The sequence below is a fragment of the Argopecten irradians genome, chromosome 3 (assembly GCF_041381155.1).
Source record: "Argopecten irradians isolate NY chromosome 3, Ai_NY, whole genome shotgun sequence".
Classification (NCBI taxonomy): domain Eukaryota; kingdom Metazoa; phylum Mollusca; class Bivalvia; order Pectinida; family Pectinidae; genus Argopecten; species Argopecten irradians.
This window is the reverse complement of record NC_091136.1, coordinates 38,267,018-38,282,606: the sequence shown is the minus strand read 5'-3', so window position 1 is coordinate 38,282,606 and position 15,589 is coordinate 38,267,018.

Sequence of the window (15,589 nt, the reverse complement as noted above, 5' to 3'; positions counted from 1 at the left end):
TATACGCTCCACTGTAGCTAATGGATGGTTACACGGTATCCGTTTTAACGTGCCCAGATTAGATTGTTACAACTACTGAACCCAACTACCCGTAAATCACGGATTTATCACAATCTCTATACCATATCGATCTTACACCACCACAAACCACAGCTGAAAAAAATCTTTGAATTCAGAAGCAATGTTATTTTTGAATTTGTATTGCGTAATTGGTTTTGGGTTGAGGAATCGCCATCTCATATCTCCAAAGGACCAAAAAGGCAAACTATTGAACCGTTTTCTGTGTGTAACAACCAACAGCTTATCATGGACTGACAGATTAGTCTCATATAGCAATTTATCATTTCTGCTTAAAACAATGATCTAACATGCCTGTATGTGAAATCTGTGCTTTTTCCTGATGCTCACAATTGGCCGCATTAGCGAAAGTAGTCCTGGGAAGCACGGTCCGATAGCCGTCCTTCACGTCACTGCCAGTAGTTAATGAAGTAGCTAGCTAGGCAACGTCCATAGTGTCATGTAGATCTTTGTCCGTGATTGTTCATTCCAAAATAAAAAATTAAATGTTTGAAATACTCCGGCTATCGGTTAACTCTATATCCATTGTTTTTTTTTTTTTTCTTACTTTATAGTAAACATGCAGGTCCAATAAAAAGATAAATAAAAAAACTGGAATAAAATGTAGCAGAATCATTAATACGATGACAGCTTATACAACTTTTCATTCTTCCGGGACGTGTCAGTGACTTTACACCAATGTTTCATAATATCAAAATTGTGATGGATGGAAAGACAAAAGCTTACTGCCATTTCGATAACTTCTCAATGATGGTTTGGTGTATTATGTCTACGATCTTTTAACATTCAGGGTCATTTAGGACGGCCTCCCATGTATGAAGGACTGCCTCTCATATGTGCAACGTGTTGGGTTGTGTTAATGTCTGTATGTTTCGGGACACTGTGCTATATTCGTGTTGTGTCTTCGTGTATAGTGGAACTCTTGCGCTTTGTATAGTGCCATATCACTGAAACATGCCGCCGAAGACACAAAGCAACACTCCACACCCGGTCACTTGCTGACAGTCGTCCAACTCCCTTAATGCTGGGCGATAAGTAGGAGCAGACACTACCACTTTTATAGACTATGTCTCGACCAGGGAACAGAACCAAAGCTTTTCTCACAGGGGCGAGTGCTCAACCGAAGACCAAAAGTGAGGCGGTGTCAAGGAAGACGTTAGGAAGGAGAGAAAAATCCAGTACTAAATTTAAGCACCTTTCAGGTAAAATTCTTACGTCCTAACTGCAGGGCAGCTCAATTTCGTTGAATGTCGTACTGTTAAAGGCTTGTTTATTGTGCTCACCTTTCTAGCTGGTACAGGAACTTTATCAAGGATGATCGAAGCCCCGCTAAAGTAATCAGTTTGTCCGTCTTCCATTCCGTTTTCTTTTCCTTTGAACAATTACGATGGAAGTTGGTAGGTTGGTTCCCCATGCTATTAGATCTGCCGTGTAACTTTTGAGACTAACTGGTTCAAAAAGGCCATCTGATATTTTAACAATGGCAAAAATGAAAGTTGTGTAAAGAAGGTCGTGGAATATTGTTTTCAAATTGAATAAAAGGGTTCCCCCATGCTATTAGATGATTCCAAATGTCTGCTTAGCGACATTTTGGATTATAATGATCACAAAAACCTAACGGATACATATTCTTTATGGATAGGGACGTGTCTGCGATGGAGTCTGATGCCCTGGTGGGTCAGCCATTTAGTGGAATCCTTCATGACTCGTCAGTATTTAGTTTTTTTGCAGCTGTCAATCAAAGCCATCATTTTGACATACATACGTACATTTGACTTTTCCATGTCGCCCTCTTTTACTGATTTTATATTCCTTGAACCTCTGATAAGTATTGGATGGAATGACAACTACATGTGATAAGTATTGGATGGAATGACAGCTACATGACATACTTAAATTTTGTGTGTCATTTCACAGGTAAATCACAGCTAGTGGGCCTCGTTGTTAGTCTGAACACTTGGAATGAGGCATTCATAAAGTCTCTATGTGCTATCGTCTTGTGTACCTATCACTGATTCTTTCATTCTGTATAATACAGTATAAACATCAACGGTTCTACGGCTTCAAGGTGTGTGAAATCTTTATGCATTTTATCCTATATTAATTTTGTGCAAGATATCACTGTCTTTGTTACCATAGCCTGACATTTTCATATTTCACCTAAATAATGATTGCCGGTTGCCATCGACTAACGTTTGAGATTTGTGTTAGAGCTAGAAAAACAAAACGCTGCTACATTTCAGAAAATCAGGATGTATCATGCTTCATTGTTTTTATTTACGTGATTGTGATCAGATTTAATACATACTTTAACCATCTGCAGACAATCTAAAATGAAATCTATACAAAACGTCTCATCGATTGTTCCCTGTTTAGAACAATTGTTATGACATTTGTGTACAATTTAATACCAAAAGATACCGCCAGGCGATGGTCAGGTTTCTCCGACAAACATTTCGTAAGAAACAAAATACCCAGACAAAATGTCCACAGGTATCGTCTTATATCCATTTTTATGACAATAATACCAATTGGATGACGTCGTATAACAAATATAAAACACACTAGAGTATCAGGAAAAATTTCGAACATCGCTTCGACACGAGCAACTGTTTTTGCCAGATGACAACTGATTTGTTTTCCTAAGCGGTTTATCTTGTGGCTTCTGCCCCCATGCCATGATAGTAGGAGGCGATTTATCTTTTAAAGTCTAATCTGGTCCTCTAAGTTCTTTAAAATCCTTTCCTTCTTAGTTTTTCACCTTGTAAGGATGGTTTTGGGTTCCCTCTCTTCAGACCTATAAATGGAGACCTTATTAATAAATTCATCAGTTGAGTGAGGTAATTGGTTCTAACCTGTTGTAGGGACCCTGTGATTGGATACACTGTAAGTGAGTGAGGTAATTGGTTGTAGCCTGTTGTAGGGACCCTGTGATTGGATACACTGTAAGTGAGTGAGGTAATTGGTTGTAGCCTGTTGTAGGGACCCTGTGATTGGATACACTGTAAGTGAGTGAGGTAATTGGTTGTAGCCTGTTGTAGGGATCCTGTGATTGGATACACTGTAAGTGAGTGAGGTAATTGGTTGTAGCCTGTTGTAGGGACCCTGTGATTGGATACACTGTAAGTGAGTGAGGTAATTGGTTGTAGCCTGTTGTAGGGACCCTGTGATTGGATACACTGTAAGTGAGTGAGGTAATTGGTTGTAGCCTGTTGTAGGGACCCTGTGATTGGATACACTGTAAGTGAGTGAGGTAATTGGTTGTAGCCTGTTGTAGGGACCCTGTGATTTGATACACTGTAACGAGTGTCATCTTTGTTGTCATGTGTAGTATGCTCAGTTAGGTTACACTTTAAAGTCAGACTTAGGCTTCTAACTAGTTTGTAGAATTACAACATCAATATACATTTTGCACGTGTAATTAGGCCAGACGATTTAAAATTGTGTCTACAAAAAATAACCCAGGTGACATAATCTTGTTTCAAAAAAACTTTCGGTGTAGAGGACAAATGAACTGGTTTTAATATCATAATTGCTGTTTCTATGACGATGGTTATCATATGTAAGTTGTGGCCAATATTTTTTTAGTTTGCAAACACACCGTACATACTACAGGACTTAGAAACTAAATATTGGAAAAGGCATAACAAAATTACTGATAATCGAAAATCATAAATTTTGAGAATATGTATTGAAAACGGAAACGAAATTACATTCTGAAACTAAAGCAGTTGCAAATTGTCAGAACGGAAGTGGCTATTATACATGCGTTAATGACAACTTCCGATAATATTGGTTCCATTTCTGTCGGTCGGGTTAGGATAATTGAGGATCAGAAAAGTAAACAGAACCATGTTGTTTGTAATTACAGAGTCTCGGCACGCGTGAAAAATTGGAAACAAATTGTAAAAGCAGACTGGACAAAAACGGTAAACACACGAGATAATTGTGACGCCCGTCATCAGTGGGTAAACGATACACATTTGGGAAAGCGATCACAAGGATCGCTGCCAAAATTAATGATATCCACTTTTAAGTACAAATTATATATTTTTGGACTGTGAACTGACTGAGACTCATCTTGTGAGAATTGGTTTCCCTTTCTCCATTGTAAAAGCCAACCTGCTATTTCGATTTTTGCGTCTAGAACTCTCGCCGACAACGAGATTTGGCCTGCAGGAGTAGATATAACAACATTATGGTGTAGATGATTACATCTGCAGGTACAGATCATCAGATACGCTCGATAAATCGGCAGATGGAGTCATTGAAGACTGGGATCAGATCGGGTTAGCCATACGCTAACTTTCTCTGTATATTTAATTGAGATTACGAGATACAGTGCAGATTAAATGAGTCGGTTAATCTCAGCTTCCTGGCCCACCGAATTACCTCACACATATATACCAGTACATGTCATCACCTGATCACATGGAAACAGTAAATCTACATATACTGTTATCTCCCTCTGTGTGAGAGGCTAAGAGACTTTAATAAAAAAAATTGAATACGCTATTGACTATCATAAAAAGAAGGTTCACATTGCTTAGATTTTTATTCTTAATTAAAATATCATTCCACTGGGTCTAAAAATCACTTTAAAATGTCGAAAATAAAATACAAATACCATGAGCGGGAGCTGTGAACTGACATATTGATAAGGCGCCCATGTGAGAAATATCTTATCAATTTCACTGGACTTTTAACTGATGAAATGCGATGGTTATCTTTCTCTCCTAATGGTGACGGATATAAATCAAAATTATTCACAAATATGACTTTATATTAAACGATAACCATGAATTTAACTAAAAGAAAATGACATCTGTTAATCATTGTTTTGATCGGTGACTGAATCTCTCAGGGCCTATCCAGGTAATGGACCAATATCGATTCCTTGTATGGTAAATGATAGTAGCGATTACATTATCATACCTTCAGGCAATTATTTCTGGCGTTTGATTGATATTCCGTAATTAATACAAAACATTATTGGTCTGACGTGATTTTCAGTCTAATGGATCAACAAATCGTCTTAGGATTCTTGTCATAAAGACCAACGTACTACGTCTATGATTTTACAATAAAGACCAGCATTCATTGTCTCTGTTTTACCATAATGACAAGCATAACTCGCATCTGATTTGTGTCATAACGGCCAACATACTACGAGCGATAAAAGGCTTTTGTATACAATGTATCCATGTTGTATCTTCTTGTTTAAGTGGCCAATGAACTCTTGTCCTTTTCATTGAGCTCTCGGAGTATACCACCGAAGACATCGAACAACCAACCCCACCCGATCAAAACTACACACCTGGTAAATCAATTGTCCCACTCTTTATGCTTACCGTTAAATAGGAGCAAAAACTGCCCTTTTTATAGACTGCGATGTGGATCGGTCATGGAATAGGAACCAGAGTCTTCCTTACAGGAAATGGTTCATCAAAGCCAACAGTGAGAGGTGTCGTGGGATACACTAGAAAAAAAGGTCACTTAGGCAAAGGAGAAAAGACAAGATCCCAACTTAAGTTGCTTTATCGAACAACAGATCTTTCATAAGGAAAAAGTGCTTATTAGAACATTTGTGTACATTCGGTTTATTATATCATTCGAGACTTTTGATTACCAAATTTTGCTAAATCATTTTAATATTGTGTAATAATATTGTACTGAAATTCTATGATCAATTCATTTACTTTCTATATTGCTATTCTTTTATTGTTGTTGACTTAATTCTGAGTAGTAATCATATCTATTTATTGTGTGGTGTTAACCGAGAAGTATTAAGGAGACCGGTCCAACCAGGTGTGACACGTATCCCCAAGGACATTGGACAATTAATTCACCTGTAAGACCACTGACACTTGAATTCTAAATGCCATCTAGATCTGTTTATCTTCCGTGTTTTTGATATTGTTATATAATCATATGTGTTATGCTTTGTGATGAGTTAGTTAGGGTCTAGAGCTCGGACGGCACGGGTCGATTTTCGGATACTCCGGGAATCGCCTACCGACTTCTAGGAAGTTATATTTAATAATTTCATATTTGGAAAATTATTTTGCATCTTTGGATTTCGTCCTTTTAATAGAAATATATCACAACGACGTCATCTCCGTTGTGAAAGATCCAATTGCTAACGTCCTACCTGCAGGTTAGGTGTCATAAAGACCAATTTTTTTCGTCTCCGATTTCTGTCATGAAGTTTGCAAAGGTTTCGTTTATTAGGCTTGACGTACTCTTAACAGGTAGACATAAAAGAATGGTCCCCATTGTCTGCATATTTGGGGGCTGCGGTATATGTGTGTTGTGTCTTCTTGTCATAGTGGAACTTATGCCCTTTTTATAGCGTTATATCACTGAAGCATGCCGCCGAAGATACCAAATACGCCATCCAACCCGATCACATTATATTGACATCGGGCAAACGAGTCTTGGTTACCGAAGATAGCTGAGCCGTAAACAGGAGACAAAACTATAACTTTTTGACAACGTGTGTCTCGGCTATGGAATAGGAAAAAGAAAGTCATTTAGGAAGAAGAGTACAACTCTAACGCCCTACCCACAGGGCAAACACCATTAAAGTGAACAGTCGGGCAAGGATGGCTAAAGTCGGTAAAAATGGTGTGAATATATCCAGTATAATTTCTTATGGAATAGAAATATAAACGTTCTCGTCAAAATCTGTCTGCGTACATAGAAATTAATTTAAAGTATAGGAATCCTAAAACGTCCTCCCGGCTGACTATGTCCGTGGTTACATTTCCACGCAGCCTCGCTTTCAATGCTTTCAACTTTTCTTTATTTCAATGGTCAGAACTGGGAAACGTAAACAGAACTTGACCGTCGTATTAATATGTGAGAACTTTTGGAAGGCCAATGAACGCATTTAGACTGGTTTTCTTTGCCCGACTATTCACTATAAAACCATTTTATAGACTATGTGTCTTGGCCAGGTGAAAAAAACCCAGAGCTTCACAGCCCTGGACGAATGCTCAGCTAAATGTCAGAAGTAAGGCGAGGCCCAAAAGATACTTTTGTTTGTTTGATTGATTAACGTCCTATTAACAACCAATGTCATGTAAAGACGGCCCCATGTATGTAGAGTGTAGCGTGTAGGACGTTTCTGCTCCTGCTTAGCGTACAGCATACAGGGAGTGGGACGACTGGTTCGCCCGTTGTCATTATTATGTGACCGGGTGGGGTGTGTTGCTTGGTTTCTTCAGCGGCATGCTTCAGTGATATAGCACTATAAAAAGGGCAACAGTTCCACTACACACGAAGACACAACACTTTGTTTGTTGATTAATTAACGTCCTATTAACAGATATGATCATCTAAGGACGGCCTCGCATGTATACGGTGTTGCGGTTTTTATAGTGCTATATCACTGAAGCACACAACACGAACATACCGCAGTCTCCCAAAACACGCACCTCGCACTTCACACATGACCCTGGCTGTTAATAGGAAGTTAAAATAATCAAACAAACAAACAAACATCTTACTCCCTTAATGCTGAGCGCTAAGCAGAAGCTGAAACTATCACTTTTATTGACTATGGCATGTCTCGGCCAGGGGACAGAAATCAGAGCCTTCCTCAACAGAAGGCCAAAAGTTATGTGGTGTCAAGTGAGATATTACGAAGAAAGTAGGTTAGGAAGAAAGGAAAAATGATAACCTTAATTTAGTCGCCTTTTACTATCATGCACTATGAACAGCATATACAATTCTAACGTCCTTCCTGTAGCAAACGAGTTCCACTATACAAGGCACAACAAGACTACACCACAGTCTTCCAATACACACACTACAGCCCGCATACATTGAAGGCCGTCCTAACATGACCCTGGCTGTTATTAGGACGTAATACATGAGAGGCTGTCCATACATGTCTGACTGTTATTAGGGCGTTATACATGAGAGGTCTTCCTTACATGACCCTGGCTGTTATTAGGGCGTTATACATGAGAGGTCTTCCTTACAAAACTCTGCCTGTTATAAGGGCGTTATACATGAGAGGCTGTCCTTACATGTCCCTGCCTGCTATAAGGGCGTTATACATGAGAGGTCTTCCTTACATGACCCTGGCTGTTATTAGGACGTTATACATGAGAGGCCGTCCTTACATGTCCCTGACTGTTATTAGGGCGTTATACATGAGAGATCTTCCTTACATGACCCTGGCTGTTATTAGGACGTTATACATGAGAGGCTGTCTTTACATGACCCTGGCTGTTATTAGGACGTTATACATGAGAGGCTGTCCTTACATGACCCTGGCTGTTATTAGGACGTTATACATGAGAGGTCTTCCTTACATGACCCTGGCTGTTATTAGGACGTTATACATGAGAGGCTGTCCTTACATAGCCTGGCTGTTATTAGGACGTTATACATGAGAGGCCGTCCTTACATGACCCTGGCTGTTATTAGGACGTTATACATTAGAGGCCGTCCTTACATGACCCTGGCTGTTATTAGGACGTTATACATGAGAGGCTGTCCTTACATGACCCTGGCTGTTATTAGGACGTTATACATGAGAGGCCGTCCTTACATGTCCCTGGCTGTTATTAGGACGTTAAACATGAGAGGCCGTCCTTACATGACCCTGGCTGTTATTAGGACGTTAAACATGAGAGGCCGTCCTTACATGACCCTGGCTGTTATTAGGACGTTATACATGAGAGGTCTTCCTTACATGACCCTGGCTGTTATTAGGACGTTATACATGAGAGGCCGTCCTTACATGTCCCTGACTGTTATTAGGGCGTTATACATGAGTTTGTTTGTTTGTTTGATTAATTAACGTCCTATTAACAGCTATGGTCATGTAAGGACGGCCTCCCATGTATGCGGTGTGTTGCGTGTATGTTGTGTGAGGTGCGTGTTTCGGGAGACTGCGGTATATCTATGTTGTGTCTTCTTGTATAGTGGGACTTTTGCCCTTTTTATAGTGCTATATCACTGGAGCATGCCGCCGAAGACACCAAGCAACACACCCCACCCGGTCACGTTATACTGACAACGGGCGAGGTCTTCCTTACATGTCCCTGGCCATTATTAGGGCGTTATACATGAGAGGTCTTCCTTAGATGACCCTGGCTGCTATTAGGACGTTATACATGAGAGGTATTCCTTACATGACCCTGACTGTTATTAGGTGGTTCTACATGGGAGGTCTTCCTTACATGACCCTGGCTGTTATTAGGACATTATACATGAGAGGTCTTCCTTACATGACCCTGGCTGCTATTAGGGCGTTATACATGAGAGGTCTTCCTTACATGTCCCTGGCTGTTATTAGGGCGTTATACATGAGAGGTCTTCCTTACATGACCCTGGCTGTTATTAGGGCGTTATACATGAGAGGTCTTCCTTACATGACCCTGGCTGTTATTAGGGCGTTATACATGAGAGGTCTTCCTTACATGACCCTGGCTGTTATTAGGACGTTATACATGAGAGGTCTTCCTTACATGACCCTGGCTGTTATTAGGGCGTTATACATGAGAGGTCTTCCTTACATGACCCTGGCTGTTATTAGGGCGTTATACATGAGAGGTCTTCCTTACATGACCCTGGCTGTTATTAGGGCGTTATACATGAAAGGCTGTCCTTACATGTCCCTGGCTGTTATTAGGACTTTATACATGAGAGGTCGTCCTTACACAACTCTTACTGTTATTAGGACGTTATACATGAGAGGTCGTCCTTACATGACCCTGGCTGTTATTAGGACGTTATACATGAGAGGCCGTCCTTACATGACCCTGGCTGTTATTAGGACGTTATACATGAGAGGCTGTCCTTACATGACCCTGGCTGTTATTAGGACGTTAGAGAGCTTATTTAGGACGTTATACATGAGAGGTCTTCCTTACATGACCCTGGCTGTTATTAGGACGTTATACATGAGAGGTCTTCCTTACATGACCCTGGCTGTTATTAGGACGTTATACATGAGAGGCCGTCCTTACATGACCCTGGCTGTTATTAGGACGTTATACATGAGAGGCCGTCCTTACATGACCCTGGCTGTTATTAGGACGTTATACATGAGAGGCTGTCCTTACATGACCCTGGCTGTTAATAGGACGTTATACATGAGAGGCCGTCCTTACATGACCCTGGCTGTTATTAGGACGTTATACATGAGAGCCCTCCTTACATGTCCCTGGCTGTTATTAGGACGTTATACATGAGAGGCCGTCCTTACATGTCCCTGGCTGTTATTAGGACGTTATACATGAGAGGCCGTCCTTACATGACCCTGGCTGTTATTAGGACGTTATACATGAGAGGCCGTCCTTACATGACCCTGGCTGTTATTAGGGCGTTATACATGAGAGGTCTTCCTTACATGACCCTGGCTGTTATTAGGGCGTTATACATGAGAGGCCTTCCTTACATGACCCTGGCTGTTATTAGGACGTTATACATGAGAGGCCGTCCTTACATGACCCTGGCTGTTATTAGGACGTTATACATGAGAGGCCGTCCTTACATGACCCTGGCTGTTATTAGGGCGTTATACATGAGAGGTCTTCCTTACATGACCCTGGCTGTTATTAGGACGTTATACATGAGAGGCCGTCCTTACATGACCCTGGCTGTTATTAGGACGTTATACATGAGAGGCCGTCCTTACATGACCCTGGCTGTTATTAGGACGTTATACATGAGAGGCTGTCCTTACATAGTCTGGCTGTTATTAGGACGTTATACATGAGAGGCCGTCCTTACATGACCCTGGCTGTTATTATGACGTTATACATGGGAGGCCGTCCTTACATGACCCTGGCTGTTATTAGGGCGTTATACATGAGAGGCCGTCCTTACATGACCCTGGCTGTTATTAGGGCTATACATGAGAGGTCTTCCTTACATGACCCTGGCTGTTATTAGGACGTTATACATGGGAGGCCGTCCTTACATGACCCTGACTGTTTTAAGGACGTTATACATGAGAGGTCTTCCTTACATGTCCTTGGCTGTATTAAGACGTTACACACGAGTGGCCGTCCTTACATGACCCTGGCTGTTATTAGGACGTTATACATTAGAGGCCGTCCTTATATAACTCTGACTGTTATTAGGACGTTATACATGAGAGGCCGTCCTTACAAGACCCTGGCTGTTATTAGGGCTATACATGAGAGGTCTTCCTTACATGACCCTGGCTGTTATTAGGACGTTATACATGGGAGGCCGTCCTTACATGACCCTGGCTGTTATTAGGGCTATACATGAGAGGTCTTCCTTACATGACCCTGGCTGTTATTAGGACGTTATACATTAGAGGCCGTCCTTATATAACTCTGACTGTTATTAGGACGTTATACATGAGAGGCCGTCCTTACATGACCCTGGCTGTTATTAGGACGTTATACATGAGAGGCTGTCCTTACATGTCCCTGGCTGTTATTAGGACGTTATACATGAGAGGTCTTCCTTACATAGCCTGGCTGTTATTAGGACGTTATACATTAGAGGCCGTCCTTACATAACTCTGACTGTTATTAGGACGTTATACATGAGAGGCCGTCCTTACATAACTCTGACTGTTATTAGGACGTTATACATGAGAGGCCGTCCTTACATGTCCCTGACTGTTATTAGGACGTTATACATGAGAGGCCGTCCTTACATGTCCCTGGCTGTTATTAGGACGTTATACATTAGAGGCCGTCCTTACATGTCCCTGGCTGTTATTAGGACGTTATACATGAGAGGCCTTCCTTACATAACTCTGACTGTTATTAGGACGTTATACATTAGAGGCCGTCCTTACATGTCCCTGGCTGTTATTAGGACGTTATACATGAGAGGCCGTCCTTACATAGCTCTGACTGTTATTAGGACGTTATACATTAGAGGCCGTCCTTACATGTCCCTGGCTGTTATTAGGGCGTTATACATGAGAGGCTGTCCTTACATAACTCTGACTGTTATTTAGGCGTTATACATGAGAGGCCGTCCTTACATGACCCTGGCTGTTATTAGGACGTTATACATTAGAGGCCGTCCTTACATAACTGACTGTTATTAGGACGCTATACATGAGAGGCCGTCCTTACATGACCCTGGCTGTTATTAGGACGTTATACCACAGGTGTTCGTTTCTAATATAAGTATATGTATAATACTGGGTCAAGGTCTATAACTCGGCCGGCCATATAACACTACCCAATTTCAGAAAAAGTATGATTATTAACCAACCGTATAGGATATAATAATAGGAATACTCTCAATCGACAGCCAGATAATTTATCTTTATTTTGGTATATGATACAATATATATCATGCCGTATAAATGTCACTAGGTATCCAAAAACATCGGAAAACAGCCAGATTTCAACTGGTCGGACACTGTGGTGTCCTCCGATGAACACGCCAGGGCTCTAATGGGTAGCTCAAAAACCACTGCATGTCAACACTTCAGCGTCATAAGAATGAAAGTTTGGTAGAAAACAAACTTACCGGTTAGTAAATCCCTGGATAAATACCATCCATTTGCCTAACGTAGCCCTTTGAAATTTCCGATTGAAAAAAATTATGTCTCTAGCCGCCATGTAAGTATGTGTGCAATAGATTTGTTTTGTCGGCGTTGATTGGCTCTCGAAAATTAATTGACCAATCAACGCCGAGAAAACAAATGTACTACACACATATCAACATGACGGCTAGAGACACACATTTTTTCAATCGGAAATTTCAAAAGGCTGTATTGCGCAAATGGATGGTACATAGATAAACACTAACATACCGGTAAGTTTGTTTTTTACCAAACTTTAATTCCTATGAAGCTGAAGTGTTGACATGCAGTGGTTTTTGAACTACCCATTAGAGCCCTAGCGTGTTTATTGGAGGACACCACAGTGTCCGACCAGTTGAAATCTGGCTGTTTTCCGATGTTTCTGGATACCTAGTGACATTTATACGGCATGATATATATTGTGTCATATACCAAATTAAAGATAAATTATCTGGCTGTCGATTGAGAGTATTTCTATTATTATATCCTATACGGTTGGATAATAATCATACTTTTTTCTGAAATTGGGTAGTGTTATATGGCCGGCCGAGTTATAGACCTTGACCCAGTATTATACTTATACTTATATTAGAAACGAACACCTGTGGTTATACATTAGAGGCCGTCCTTATATAACTCTGACTGTTATTAGGACGTTATACATGAGAGGCCGTCCTTACATGACCCTGGCTGTTATTAGGGCGTTATACATGAGAGGCCGTCCTTACATGACCGTGGCTGTTATTAGGACGTTATTCATGAGAGGTCTTCCTTACATGACCCTGGCTGTTATTAGGACGTTAATTTATCAAACAAAGTCTAACGAGATTTTTAGGTCACCTGAGACGAAGTCTCAAGTGACCTATTCTAATCGCCTTTTGTCCGTCGTCGTGCGTCGTGAGTCGTGCGTCGTGCGTCGTGTGTCGTGCGTCGTCCGTCGTATGTCCGTAAACAATTTACTTTTTCGACTTCTTCTCCAAAACTGCTGAAGCAATTTCAATGAAATTTTGCACAAACCTTCTAAGGCATAAGGCCAATCAAAATTGTGAATTATATGGTCCCCACCCCCCAGGGGGCTGTGGGAGGGGCCAAAAGGGGTAAAATTGAGTAAAATTTCAAAAATCTTCTTCTCTACTCACAGATGTGGTAGAATCAAATACTCTTCATAGATAGAAAGGTCTTAAGGTCCTTTACAAAAATTGTGAATTATATGACCCTGGGGTCTCTAGTTTCCCCCTGGGGAGGGGGTTAAGTTTACTATACTTTATATTGAGAAAACACATTTTTGCGCATTATTTGGTCATTTGTAATAGGAAATGAGTCAAATGTTGTCAGAATTATCAGTATGAGATGGCCATTTAATCCTATTAACAAATTTTCTATGACTGACCCCCAGGGGCCTTAGGGGCGGGGTCAAAAGGGGTCAAATAGGCTAAAACTTCAAAAATCTTCTTCTGAAATTCTGGAAATGGTAGAATCAAATACTTTTCATAAATAGAATGGTCTTAAGGTCCTTTACAAAAATTGTGAATTATATGACCCTGGGGTCTCACGTTTCCTCCTGGGGAGGGGGTCAAGTTTACTATAGTTTATATAGGGAAAACACATTTATGAGCATTTTTTGCTCAATTTTCATTGGAAACGAGTCAAACTTGGTTAGAATTATTAGCCTGAGATAGCATTTTAATATTATATCCACATTGGTTCTGGCCGACCCCCTGGGGGCAGAGGGGCGGGGCTAAAAAAGGGTCAAATGGGCTAAAACTTCAAAAATATTCGTTTAAAAGTCTGGAAATGGTATAATCAAATACACTTTATAGATGAAAAGGTCTTAAAGTTTCTTTATAAAAATTGTAAATTATATGACCCTGGGGTCTCCTGTTTCCCCTTGGGGAGGGGTCAAGTTTACTATAGTTTATATAGGAAAAACACATTAATGAGCATATTTTGCTCAATTTTCATAGGAAATGAGTCAAACTTGGTTAGAATTATTAGCCTGAGATAGCATTTTAATATCATATCCACATTGGTCCTGGCCGACCCCCTGGGGGCAGAGGGGCGGGACTAAAAAAGGGTCAAATAGGCTAAAACTTCAAAAATATTCTTTTAAAAGTCTGGAAATGGTATAATCAAATACACTTTATAGATGAAAAGGTCTTAAAGTTTCTTTATAAAAATTGTAAATTATATGACCCTGGGGTCTCCTGTTTCCCCTTGGGGAGGGGGTCAAGTTTACTATAGTTTATATAGGAAAAACACATTAATGAGCATATTTTGCTCAATTTTCATAGGAAATGAGTCAAACTTGGTTAGAATTATTAGCCTGAGATAGCATTTGAATATCATATCCACATTGGTCCTGGCCGACCCCCTGGGGGCAGAGGGACGGGACTAAAAAAGGGTCAAATAGGCTAAAACTTCAAAAATCTTCTAAAATTGTGGATATAGTAGAATCAAATAATTATGGATGGAAAGGTCTTCAGGTGTTTTATAAAATTGTGAATTATATGACCTTGGGGTCTCACGTTACCCCCTGGGGAGGGCTCAAGTTTACTATAGTTTATATAGGAAAAACATATTTGTGAACATTATTTGCCCAATTTTCGTAGGAAATTAGTCAAACTTGATCAGAATTATAACCCTAAGATATAGCATTTTAACATCCATATCCGCCCACGATGACCCCCTTGGGGACCAGAGGGGCAGGACCAAACAGGGTCAAATTGATTAAAATTTCAAAAAATACCTTGAAGTTCACAGGTTTGATGGAAGCAAATACTCTTCATAGTCTAAAAAGTCAAATTTATAAATCACTGACCAACTTCAAGGCCCAGCATATAGTGTTTATATGTCTTTAATTTGTTTCATTATTTGTTTCATTATATATTCTAACTCAGGTGACCGTTAAGGCCCATGGGCCTCTTGTTATTCAAATGAAACAGTTTGATTTTAATTTTCTTAATGGCA